The sequence below is a fragment of the Phoca vitulina genome, unplaced genomic scaffold (assembly GCF_004348235.1).
Source record: "Phoca vitulina isolate PV1807 unplaced genomic scaffold, GSC_HSeal_1.0 scaffold1, whole genome shotgun sequence".
NCBI classification, from domain to species: Eukaryota; Metazoa; Chordata; class Mammalia; order Carnivora; family Phocidae; genus Phoca; species Phoca vitulina.
In genome coordinates this window covers 6,717,319-6,727,981 of record NW_022589704.1, presented here as the reverse complement: position 1 = coordinate 6,727,981, position 10,663 = coordinate 6,717,319, and the positions used below count along the sequence as shown (strand labels likewise).

General features: G+C 40.8%; 1 protein-coding gene across 1 annotated transcript in view; it reads left to right on the top strand.

Annotated features, from left to right (window-relative positions):
- The first annotated feature begins 5,423 nt into the window (after positions 1–5,423).
- Positions 5,424–10,663, top strand: part of TRPM8 (transient receptor potential cation channel subfamily M member 8) — a 111,099-nt gene continuing 105,859 nt past the window's right edge. The window contains exon 1 of the mRNA XM_032395253.1: positions 5,424–5,494. The gene's annotated coding sequence lies outside the window, so the exon portion shown is untranslated. The remainder of the gene's footprint in view (positions 5,495–10,663) is intronic.

The following is a 10,663-nucleotide window of genomic DNA, read 5'->3' as shown; positions in this document are numbered from 1 at the left end:
TCTAGAACAAACAGGTATTCTGCAATTATGAGCGTGCATGTAATAGAAAACACAGCAGATCTAGTCGTATGTTTTTGCCTTGGCTCTACAAAGTTAGAGACCACTTATCCAAACAAGACGTGCATGGCTCCACACATTCTAAAACTGATATCATACAGCTGGACAACGTTTTATCATAATGATACCTCACCTCCCAGCTTTTACCCGGAAATGGTTTTTTTCCCCAGGAAAAGTAGGGCTCCAGCTCTCTTTGGTGATATTCCCGCCTCAGCTTCATGTGGTGGGAAATTGCTTTTTATTCTTCACCTTAGGCTTTTTGCAATACTAACACACTTTCAGGGTCATGATAAATGTGTTTTAATGGACTATCCATTTTAAAAATCAATGAAAAGAATTTATATTAAAAATAGAAGGCAATTAGATTGATTTGGATGACCTATTTTTAATCAACCCCATTATTTATGGATCTGAAAACTCTGAGGACATCTTTCTCTGAAAAATTCAAGGATCAGCTCTTCTGCTATTATGTGTGAATAGTTTTAAAACAGGAGGCACCAGGTTAATTGATAATTTGCTAGATACTTAAAAAAATTACTTACCTTAGAAGTGTTCCAGGATTATCTCTCTTCTTTGACAAGTCATTGTAATTCTCTTTCCTCCCAGGGTCGATTGCGGTCCCCTCTGTACAGAAAACACCCTGTTCTGGTTTTTGCAAAGTTTTGGTGCATCCAGTCCTTACTTAAAGTTAACTTTTATGTTCATTCATAGTGTTAGCTCTTCTCTCAACTACCTTTATCTTCTCATAGTGTTAGCTCTTCTCTCAACTACCTTTACCTTTTTATATTTAACTACCGGCACCATTCTTGTAAGGTTATTTCCTGCAGGAGATAAGAATTATTTCTGTGTCTCTCTCATTTATCACAATGATTTCTTAACATTGTTGTAAAATGCGCAGAATGTAGGCTTTTTAGGAATTCTCACCTGTTTTCTCATCTTCCATATTTTAAATGTCTTGCTTAATATCCCAGGGTTTTTTTTTTCTATTGCTGAGTGGGATGTGTATTTTAGAACTCTTCATGAATTTTCTTAGTTCTATTGTTTTGGAAGTATTTGACAAAAACAATAACTCCCATTTCAATTCCTACTCCTTTCCATGGTCCATGAGTAGTGTTTTTTTTTTTTTTTTTTTTTACCACACATTGAATTTATTATGAAAATGTTACGTTCTTCATTTGCAAGTCATTCCTCTGAAATTAATGAAATAATCTGCTACTGTTCAGAGGAGGAGAAACTACAGAAACCATTGTCTCCTTTATTTGGAACATTCGTTAGGTATTTGCAGTAAGTGTCCTTGAGCCTGATTGTCCATCCCTGAAGGAACTGTGAACTCCTCATATCTTGAAGATGTCGACACAAAATGAGCAAACCTTTTAGAATCTCTAAAAGTAGGAAAGAGAATTTTATTTGAGGCCACGTTAGGACAGCTGCCTGGGAAACACGCTCTTCACAGGAAGAAAGTGCTCCAGAGAATGAACAGTTTTTACAGGATTATATATGTTTTACGTCTTGTAAAATCTCAAAAGATTATAGATTAACACATAGGCAGGAATCAGGAGTTTCCCTGTCAAGGAATGCAGGGAGTAGGGGCATCGATCTGTATCCCAAGGACAAGATGATTTTCCTTAAGGCTACTCATTCACAAAGGAGATGAACTGTTTTGTGGCGGGGCATAAACCAGGCTTTTGGTTTGAACAAAATTTATTTGCAGTCATGTTGAATTGGAAAGAAATCTAAAATGACTTCCCTTGTATATCAGACCTTTAGAGAGCTTTTCTGTTATTATTTGAAAAAATCTTAGTTTTGGTTAGGTCTAATTTATGTATAGTAGCATTTATTGATTCAGTGTAGGGTCTCTGAGTTTTAACAAATGCATATCATGTAATAGCCCCAGTGATCAAGATATAGAAGAGTTTCATCAATTCCCAAAATTCCCTTGTGCTTTTGTTGTCAAACCCTTACCCACCCCCAGGCCCGGGCCAGCACCTTAGAGTTATTGATTTCAAGTGTAATTCTGTTATGGTCAGAGAATCACACTTTGTGTGATTTCAGTTCTTTTAAATTTGTTGAGGACTTTTTTTTATGGTCCAAAATATGGTCAATCTTGGTGATTGCACACTTGAAAAGAATATATATTCTGCTGTTGTTATATGTCAATTAAGTCAAGTGTGATTGTATTATTCAGGTCTTCCATACCCTTACTGATTTTCTGTCTACTTGTTTTATCAATTATGGAGAGAAGAGTTTTGAATTTTTCAACTAAAATTGTTTGTCTAGTTCTTCATTCAGTTCTATCAGTTTTCACTCTGTGTATTTTGAAACTCTGCTGCTATCTACATCTGGGATGACTATATCTTCTCAGTGAATTGATCACTTTACCATTTTATAATGTCCCTCTTTATTTGTGGCACATTCTTGCCCTGAAGTCTAACTTGTCTGTTATTGATAGAACCATACCATCTTAGGTTTGATTTGTGTTTGAATGGTATATCCTTTTCCATTCATTTTCTTTTAATTTATTTATGTCTTTCTGTTTAAGACAGATTTCTTATAGACAGACTGTAGTAGGATATTGCATTAAAAAATTTAATCTGGTATCTGCTTATTATTTAGTTAGTTTAGATCATTTACATTTAGCGTAATTATTGATATGGTTGGAATGCAATCTGCCTTCTTCCTGGTTGTTTTCTCTTGTCCCATCTTCTTTTTGTTCTCTTTTCCTCTAGCTCAGCTTACTTTTAGATTAATCATTTTCTATGATTCCATTTTATCTCCAGCTATTGGCGTAAGCATTTTTAAATGGTTGTCCTACGGTTTACAACATAATTTTTATTTCTCACAGTCTACCTTCAAATGATACCATATCACTTCAAATATAGCATAAGAGCCTTAAAACGGTATACTTCCAATTCCTCCGTCCCATCCTTTGTGCTATGATTATCATGTAAAAGTAAAACTTTTACACATTATAAACCCTATAACTCATTGTTTCTATCTTTGCTTCAGACAGTTAATTGTTTTTTAGAGCAAATGAGAATATGATTTTTTTATATGTACTTTCATTTTTACCATTTCTGGAGATCTTATTATTTTTTTTAATCTGTTATCATTGTCCTTCTCCCTAAAGAATTTTCCTTAACATTTCTTAAAAAATGACTACTGGCAATAACATTTCTTGGCCTTAAAAAGTATGTATTTTTTCTAGGCTTTTTTTTTGGGGGGGGCAGTCTGAAAAGCTCTTTGTTTGGTCTTCAGTGTGAAGAATAATTTCGATGGGGTCTGCAGCATAGTGTAGCAGGTGCGTGGGACTCTGGGCCAGTCTGCCTGGTTCAGAGCCTGCCTCTGTCACTTCCTAGTTGTGTGAGCTTGGGAAAGTATTTACCCTTTTTGTGCCTTTGCTTTCTCATCTGCGGATAGGAAAAGCACCCTTCTCATGGGGTCTTTAACAGCTGCTGAGAATGGCGTAGCATGCACCTGTTGTCTAACTGGCTCGCTACTGATGAGTAGATGGTTCTCATCTTTGATCTCTAACTATTGAAAAAACAGAGCTCTGCATTTCCTTGTCCCTGCATGCCACAGATTGAGAAGTGTGTGGAAGCGAGCAGAGTTAATTCAGAGAAAATGAATCGGTGATTGCACGTAATATTTGATAGACCTTGCCAAACTGCCGACTTTGGGGTCTACTAGTTGACAGTCTGAGAAGAAATGTCCTCCTCAATGTCTTGTTTTATCAAAATCTTTGACCTTTGCTCCTCCAATCTGCTGATCTAGATAAACTTTTAGCTCATGTTAGTTTTCCTTATTATGTTGAGCATATTTTTATAGGTTTAATGGCCACTGTTTTTTTCTTTTTCTGTAAACTGTCCTTTTTTTGGCCCTTTGCCCGTGATAGGCTCTGCTTAGGGGATCCATGGACCTCGAGGGTGGCCCTGACTGAATGACTCTTTGAAAGGGTAACGTAAGGGGATGGGGAGGTGGGTCCAGGGGCAATCCACTTCCTATAAAGTACTAATAACAATAACCCTGGTCATGGAGCAGACTGGGCTAAGCAGCTTACATTGTGTCTTTCAATCATCTTGGCAAAGGAAGGGGACAACCCATGTTGAAGTCCCAATTCTGCTTGTGATAAGGCCACCTTGGGTGATTTATCTGAGCCTCAGTTCCGTCATCAGGAAAATGGGAATAGTGTTTACTTCCTGGAGTTGTGTTAATTCGATCAGACAGGCTATGTAAAAGCCGCTGGTCCAGTGCTTGACTTGAACTGGGACGGCTGCTGAGGAGCATGGTTTGCTGCTTTGCAGGCGTGGGGCTGGGGAACAGGCAGAAGAGAGGGGCTACTTCTAAGTCTCCTTGCAATGCCCTGAGTGGCAGTGACAGGAGCCTGTGGATCCAAGGTATGTAGTTAGAATGGAATCTGGGTGGAGGCGCCATTTTCCAATTAGCATCCCAAATCTCAGGCCTGGAAAGAACTACCAATTTATTTCAGAGAATTGTCCTTGGATCTAACTTTAAAGTTTTGAAGAGCCAAATGGAAACCAAATAAGTATTAGCACAAGTATAAAGACAGAGATTTCTAAATGGCTCTGGAGCGGGGGCTTTAGCTAAATTACTTTCCTTCTCCCCTTTTTGGAGGGCAGCCCTTTTGCATTTTCCAAGTATCTACTTTGTGCTTGCTTTCTTGGCTTTTACAGGACACCTACCCTGTTGTGGATGGAGCCTAATGGACCATTTTGCCTCAGAAAGGTCTGACAATATCACACTTCTTTGCCACAAACTTGAATGGCTGTGAACGGACAATGTTGCTTTCAGGCTGTGGCTTTCCTCCTTATCGGAGTGTGAGGCTTGCACTAAGCTTTCTGATGGCTTTAAGGACCATGGCAAGGAAATTTCTAAGCCGTGGTGTTTCCTTGGGCTGCATTTCCTCTAGCAGCTCATCTGTTGGAATGATGAGGTTCAGCTCTCCTCCATTTGTTGGGGATTTTTACATCTATCCTGGTGTCTACTTGTTCTTTGATTGAATACAAGTCTCAGGAAGGGGAGAATGTCCATTAACGTCACAGAGAAGGTCAACTGATGTGAAACTAACATCCTGGAATTGGGCTCATACATCCCACTGCTGGGAAGAGCAGGTAACACGAGACCCGATCTCATCATTCCTGGAAGCAGGTCAAGAAGGCAGGCATGACTTTGTCAGACCACCTGAAAAAAACCCTCATTGCTACTCACCTACCCTGATTCTACTTACAGTTCCTCTCTGTTAGGAAACCTGGATGCCAACGTTTGGGAACACAGTTGTCACCCAGCCTCGGCTATGTGTTATATTTACAGGGAAGCCTGAATAAATGGTCTTTCTTTCTTCCTGCCTATTGGAGGGGACAGAATCCAGAACAGTGGACAGCGCCACAACTAAATGGTAACAGTGACAGTAATGATGAGAGTAAGTATACTTTTTTGTTGTTAAATCTCTTCTTTTTTAAATGTGAGATTTAACATTACAGAGGACTGCATAAAACATCCATGTACAGTGGAAAGAATACTCATAAAGCAGACACCACTGGAACCCCACAAAGATCAAGAAATGAGACATCGTCAGCCCCCCAGAAACTCACTGTGTGCCCCCTCCCACTTAGGTGACCTCTGTTCTGATGTTGTGGTGATAGCACCCTCACTCTCCTGCAGTTTTGCAGACTGGGAATGCACCCCTAAACGATAGGTTCTTTTGGCCTGCTTCTGAGCTAAAAATGTGCAGTATGGTTTCCTCTGTAATATGCTGTCCTATCAGGTTGGGAGGAGAACTTTGAGATGGAGTCTGAGACAGGAGGTTTATTTGGGGTACTCAGGATTGACCCGTGGGAAGGAGGGGGTGGAAATGGGGGTGGACAGAGGGAGAAGTCAGCTGCCCCTGGGGCAGTTCTGGTGCTAGATGGGTCTCTGGATTGCCCCGAGTTGGACCAAGATAGCCAGGCCTTTCAACATTGATCAGTTGTTGGATCTGGACCCCCCAGGAAGGAGTACAACCTTGGGCCAGGCGGCCGCTCTCTACAGCTGAGGTGAGCCCAGAAGAGGCTGCAGCTAAAGGCACTTACACACCAAGGAGCTCAAGTGGTGGCTTCTCCATCAGCACAGGAAGATGCTGCTTAGGGTCACCATACTTTCAAGGGCCACAAAAACGTTTTAATTTCCTTTAAAATCAGAAGAAAAAAAAATGGATATAGCCCAGCTTGAATTATATTAGTCTTTATACCCACACAGTCATAAAAATATAAATTTTAATATATATGTTTTTTTTTTTTTTAATAGGGGAAGAGGCCCATGAAAGCAACATTACTTAGGGCACATGAAAGTCATAATGCTGCCTTGTTGGGTCCTGGGTTACAGGGGTCTGGGTGGTACAGCACAGCATCCCCTACAGTCAGTGAGCATGGCATTTGCTTTTGGCACCAGATAATTCTTTTTATTTTATTAAGACATTTCCTCACCGCCCCACGCCCCAATTTTGCTAAACATTTTGATCTTTAATTTTATCAACACTTTGATCTTTAATTTTATCAACTGCCATTTTGGTGTCTATCAATATGATTGTGTTGATTTTCACCTTCACCCACCTAGTACTGTGAGTTGTCTTTATTAACTGCCCAATGTTAAGTAATCCCAGAATATATACCACTCGGTCAAAGAGCTTTGCCCCTTCTCCTGCTGCTGGACTTCCTTTTTATCCATCATTGTAAATGAACATGTTCCATAATTTTCTTTCTTTGTCTTATCCTAGTCAGGTTTTTGTTGTCTTAGGAACTGCTTGTTTGCTTGAGTAAATTGGGAACCTTTCCATCTTTTGTGTGTGTGTGTGTGTGTGTGTGTTTTGAAAAAGTGTAAATGACATGGGTATTATTTGTTTAGCAAAATTGGTAAAAATTCATGATAAAGCTCTGTGAGATTTGAGACATGTTTAGCGTGCAATAAATGTCTCCTGCCTGGTTTTTTAAAGTTATAAATCCCAAACGGTGCTTCACGGAAAACTTGTTTTGCAAGATCTTTAAAAAAAAAAAAATGTTTCCCTGGTTGAAAACACAGGTTTAAGCTAAGTTAAACCACTTTCTTTACAAGATTCTCAGAGCATTTGTATTCTAATTACATCTTTAAGAGGCACTAACAGATTTCTCGCTTCTCAAAATTTTAAGACCCTCATGTCCTGCAGAACACAATCTAAGGAATACTAAAATATGTTCATTTTTTTGTCTCTTCCCTAGAAATTTTAGGTTTTACTCCTTGTTGTTGTCAACATGCCACTTTAATTTTTTTGGCAGACTAGAAACCATATAGTAAAACTTATTAAAAGTGTATAAAAAATAATCATACATAGATTCTTTATGATCTCCATGACAGCTTGAGGTAATTTTCCATGGATGAAGTGGTTTTTATACATAAATATTGGAATACCCATTTTGGCTGCTGAGCAATCACTTCTTCCTGGGTTCTTGGCCATGTTCTAGACCTGAACTGTCCAGTGCTCTTGCATATAGCCATGTGGCTATTAGAATCAAAATTAATATTTAAATTTCAGTGACTCTGTCACACTAGTCACATTTCAAGTCCTCAATAGCCAAATGTGGCCTGGTCACTGGCTACCATATTGGACAGAGCAGATAGGGGTCTATCCATCATCATCAAGTTCTGTTGGACAGGCTGTTCCAGATGGTTGATCATGACAGATAACTGATGAGTCTGTATTTTAAACCAGGATTCATAACTTAACTTGGAAGAGTATGTACTAATTGTCTTATATGATAACTAATATTTTAGTCTCATTTAATCTCACTTTTCTGAAATAAATTCTCCAAGTACAGGCAGGCAGATTTGTTTATCCAATAAGGGAGGACCTGCTTTCAGTTTCATAACAATGTTTGATGTGAACAGTTTCAGACTCAGTAAGAATTTACTTTCTAAATGCCTTAAAGATTAATTTTATCTCCCCAGGAGACTGTCAGTGCTTACAGACAAGGACCACGTCTTTGTGCCCATGGTACTAATCCCAGGCCTAAGTATGTAATAAAAAAAGCGCTCTGCTTCATTCATAGGGAAATACAAAATAAAATGACAATAAGATACCATTATGCACTATTGCGTTGGTAAGAATTTAAAAGTCTGGTAATAATACCAAGTGTTGGCAAGGACATGGAGCAACTAGAATTTGAACACCCTGCTGATGAGAACGTAAATTAGGTCCACTACTTTGGAAAACACTTGGACATTATCTATATACTTTCAACCAATGATTCTATGCCTAAGGAGTATATGCCCCAGAGAAGTATATATACCCTTAGAAAAGCTTGTGAACATGTGCAGAAAGGAACACATATGAGAATGTTAGTAGCAGCCCCAAATTGGAATCAGACTGCATCAGTTTGCTTGGGCTGTCATAACAAAGGACCACAGACCAGGTGGGTAGCTAAAACAACAGAAATTTATTTTGTCACAGTTCTGGAGCCTGGAAGTCTGAGATCAAGGTGTTGGCAGGATTGTTTTCTTTGAGGCCCCTCTCCTTGGTTTATACATGGCTGTGTCTTCACATGGTCATCTCTGTGTGTGTCTGTGTCCTAATCTCTTCCCACCCTAATGGGATCAGGACCCACCCTAATGATCTCACTTTAACGTAATTACCTCTTTAAGGGCCTTATCTCCAAATATAGTCACCTTTTGAGGTACTGGAGCTTAGGACTACAACATTTGGATTTGGGTGGGGGCGGGGGGGGGGAGGGACACACACAATTCATCTCATAACCGAAACCAAATGCCAATCAACAGTAGACTTGTGGCATATTCATACCGTGGAAACCTATTGCAGTACAAAGAGCTGAACTACACATAATGAAAAAACAGATGAATTTTTACAAAAACAGTGTTGAGCCAAGGGATTTTTATAAAACAGTATTTTTTGAATTTTACAAAATTTAAAATTTACAAAAACAGTATTGGGCCAAAGAAGCTGTGTTGCACACTGTGACGTGCCACTTAGATTCTGTGATGAAGGGCTCCATGCCTCAGCCACTGGGAGGGAGGTTGGCAGACACCCCCGGGGCAGGCAGCTCCTCCAGGGGTCACCTCAGTTACAGAAAGCTGCCTCAGCCAAGGGCACACCCAGCCAGGGTGGTCCACACCCGTGACTGATCACTGTGGCCATCTTGACCCAATCTGAGTCAACTCCAAGGGTCAACCAAGGCTGTAGTTGGACCTGAGCAGTGGCTCAACCCTCTGTCCACTCTTGCTTCTGCCCGCAGTCTTCCCTTGCATAGATATTGGTTCCAAGGACAATCTTCAATAATTATTCTGTGTTCTAAACTCCATTTCAAAGTTGGCCTCCTCGGGGACCCAATTTGAGATAGTTATTTCCAAGGTGGTTCTACAAAGAAGATTGTATTAGTTTCCTAGGGCTTCCCTAATAAGTGACCAGGAACTGGGTGGCTTAAAACAGCAGTCTGGAGATTGTAACTCTAAATTAGTGTGTCAGCAGGGTTGGCTCCTCCTCTAGGCTCTGGGGCAGAATCTGCAGGCAATCCTTGGTGTTCTTGGCAGATGGTAGATCTTGGTAGATGCTTGTCTCAGCTCCATCTCTGTCTCCATCCCCATTTCACCTCCTCTGTCTTCTTGCTTTCTCTGATAAAGACACATGTCATTGGATCCAGGGTCCACTCTAATCCAGGATGATCTCATTTCAAGATCTTCACCGCAATGACAACTGCAAAGATTTTTCCAATACAGTTCCATTTACAGGTTCTGGGAGACATGTCTTTTTTTGAGGGACCACTGCTCAACCCACTACATAGGTGATAAGATGGGGTTTTGGACTTTGTCCTGATGGGAGCCAGGTACCAAGTGGAGGTCTAATTGTTGCCTCTTTCTCTGGTGGTGGATGAGGAGGGTGCAGTGTTGGAAGGGAATGTGTTAACTGGTGCAGTGTTTCAGGCAGTCGGGACATATGGGGGGAAGTAGCAGCCCTAAGAACAATGAAACAGGATGGCTATGATAACTGGACTGATGTTCTGGGCATAGATAAGCTGAGAGCAGAGGTCTCCTTGGTAGCATAGAAAGAGGCTCATTTCCTGCCGGAGGGAGGCAGAGAGAGCTGAGGTCCAGGCCCAGGACTGAGTGCTCAGGGTGGCTGAGCTCTGGAAAAGGTGAAATCCCCAAACAAGGCAGGTGTACTGTGCCCAGGTCAGGCTTCTGGTTGGGAATGAATGGGAAGTTCAGGCTGGTGTCTCCAGCAACCTGGCATTCCCAGAGCCTTGGAAAGAGCTCACTGGTCCTTATGAGTGAGGACCGCCTCCCCTTTTACTTGGAGACGATGCAGAGTCTTTAGCCTCTCCAGACAGCGCGAGCCTCTCCTGCCCTTGGCTGTAACTAGGGCTGAGTGAAAACAAAAGCTAGCAGGTGCTGTGCTGGGTATGCCTCAGGCTGCAAGACCAAGACAGCACGTTCCCGAAGGAGCCAGGAGCCCACAGCTGTAACTATGACAGAATTACAGGGGTGTTACTGTTTGCAGGGAGAGGGGGACAAGGTTGTGTGTGAGTAACATTGTAATTATATCTATGCAGCATATAATTATATCAGT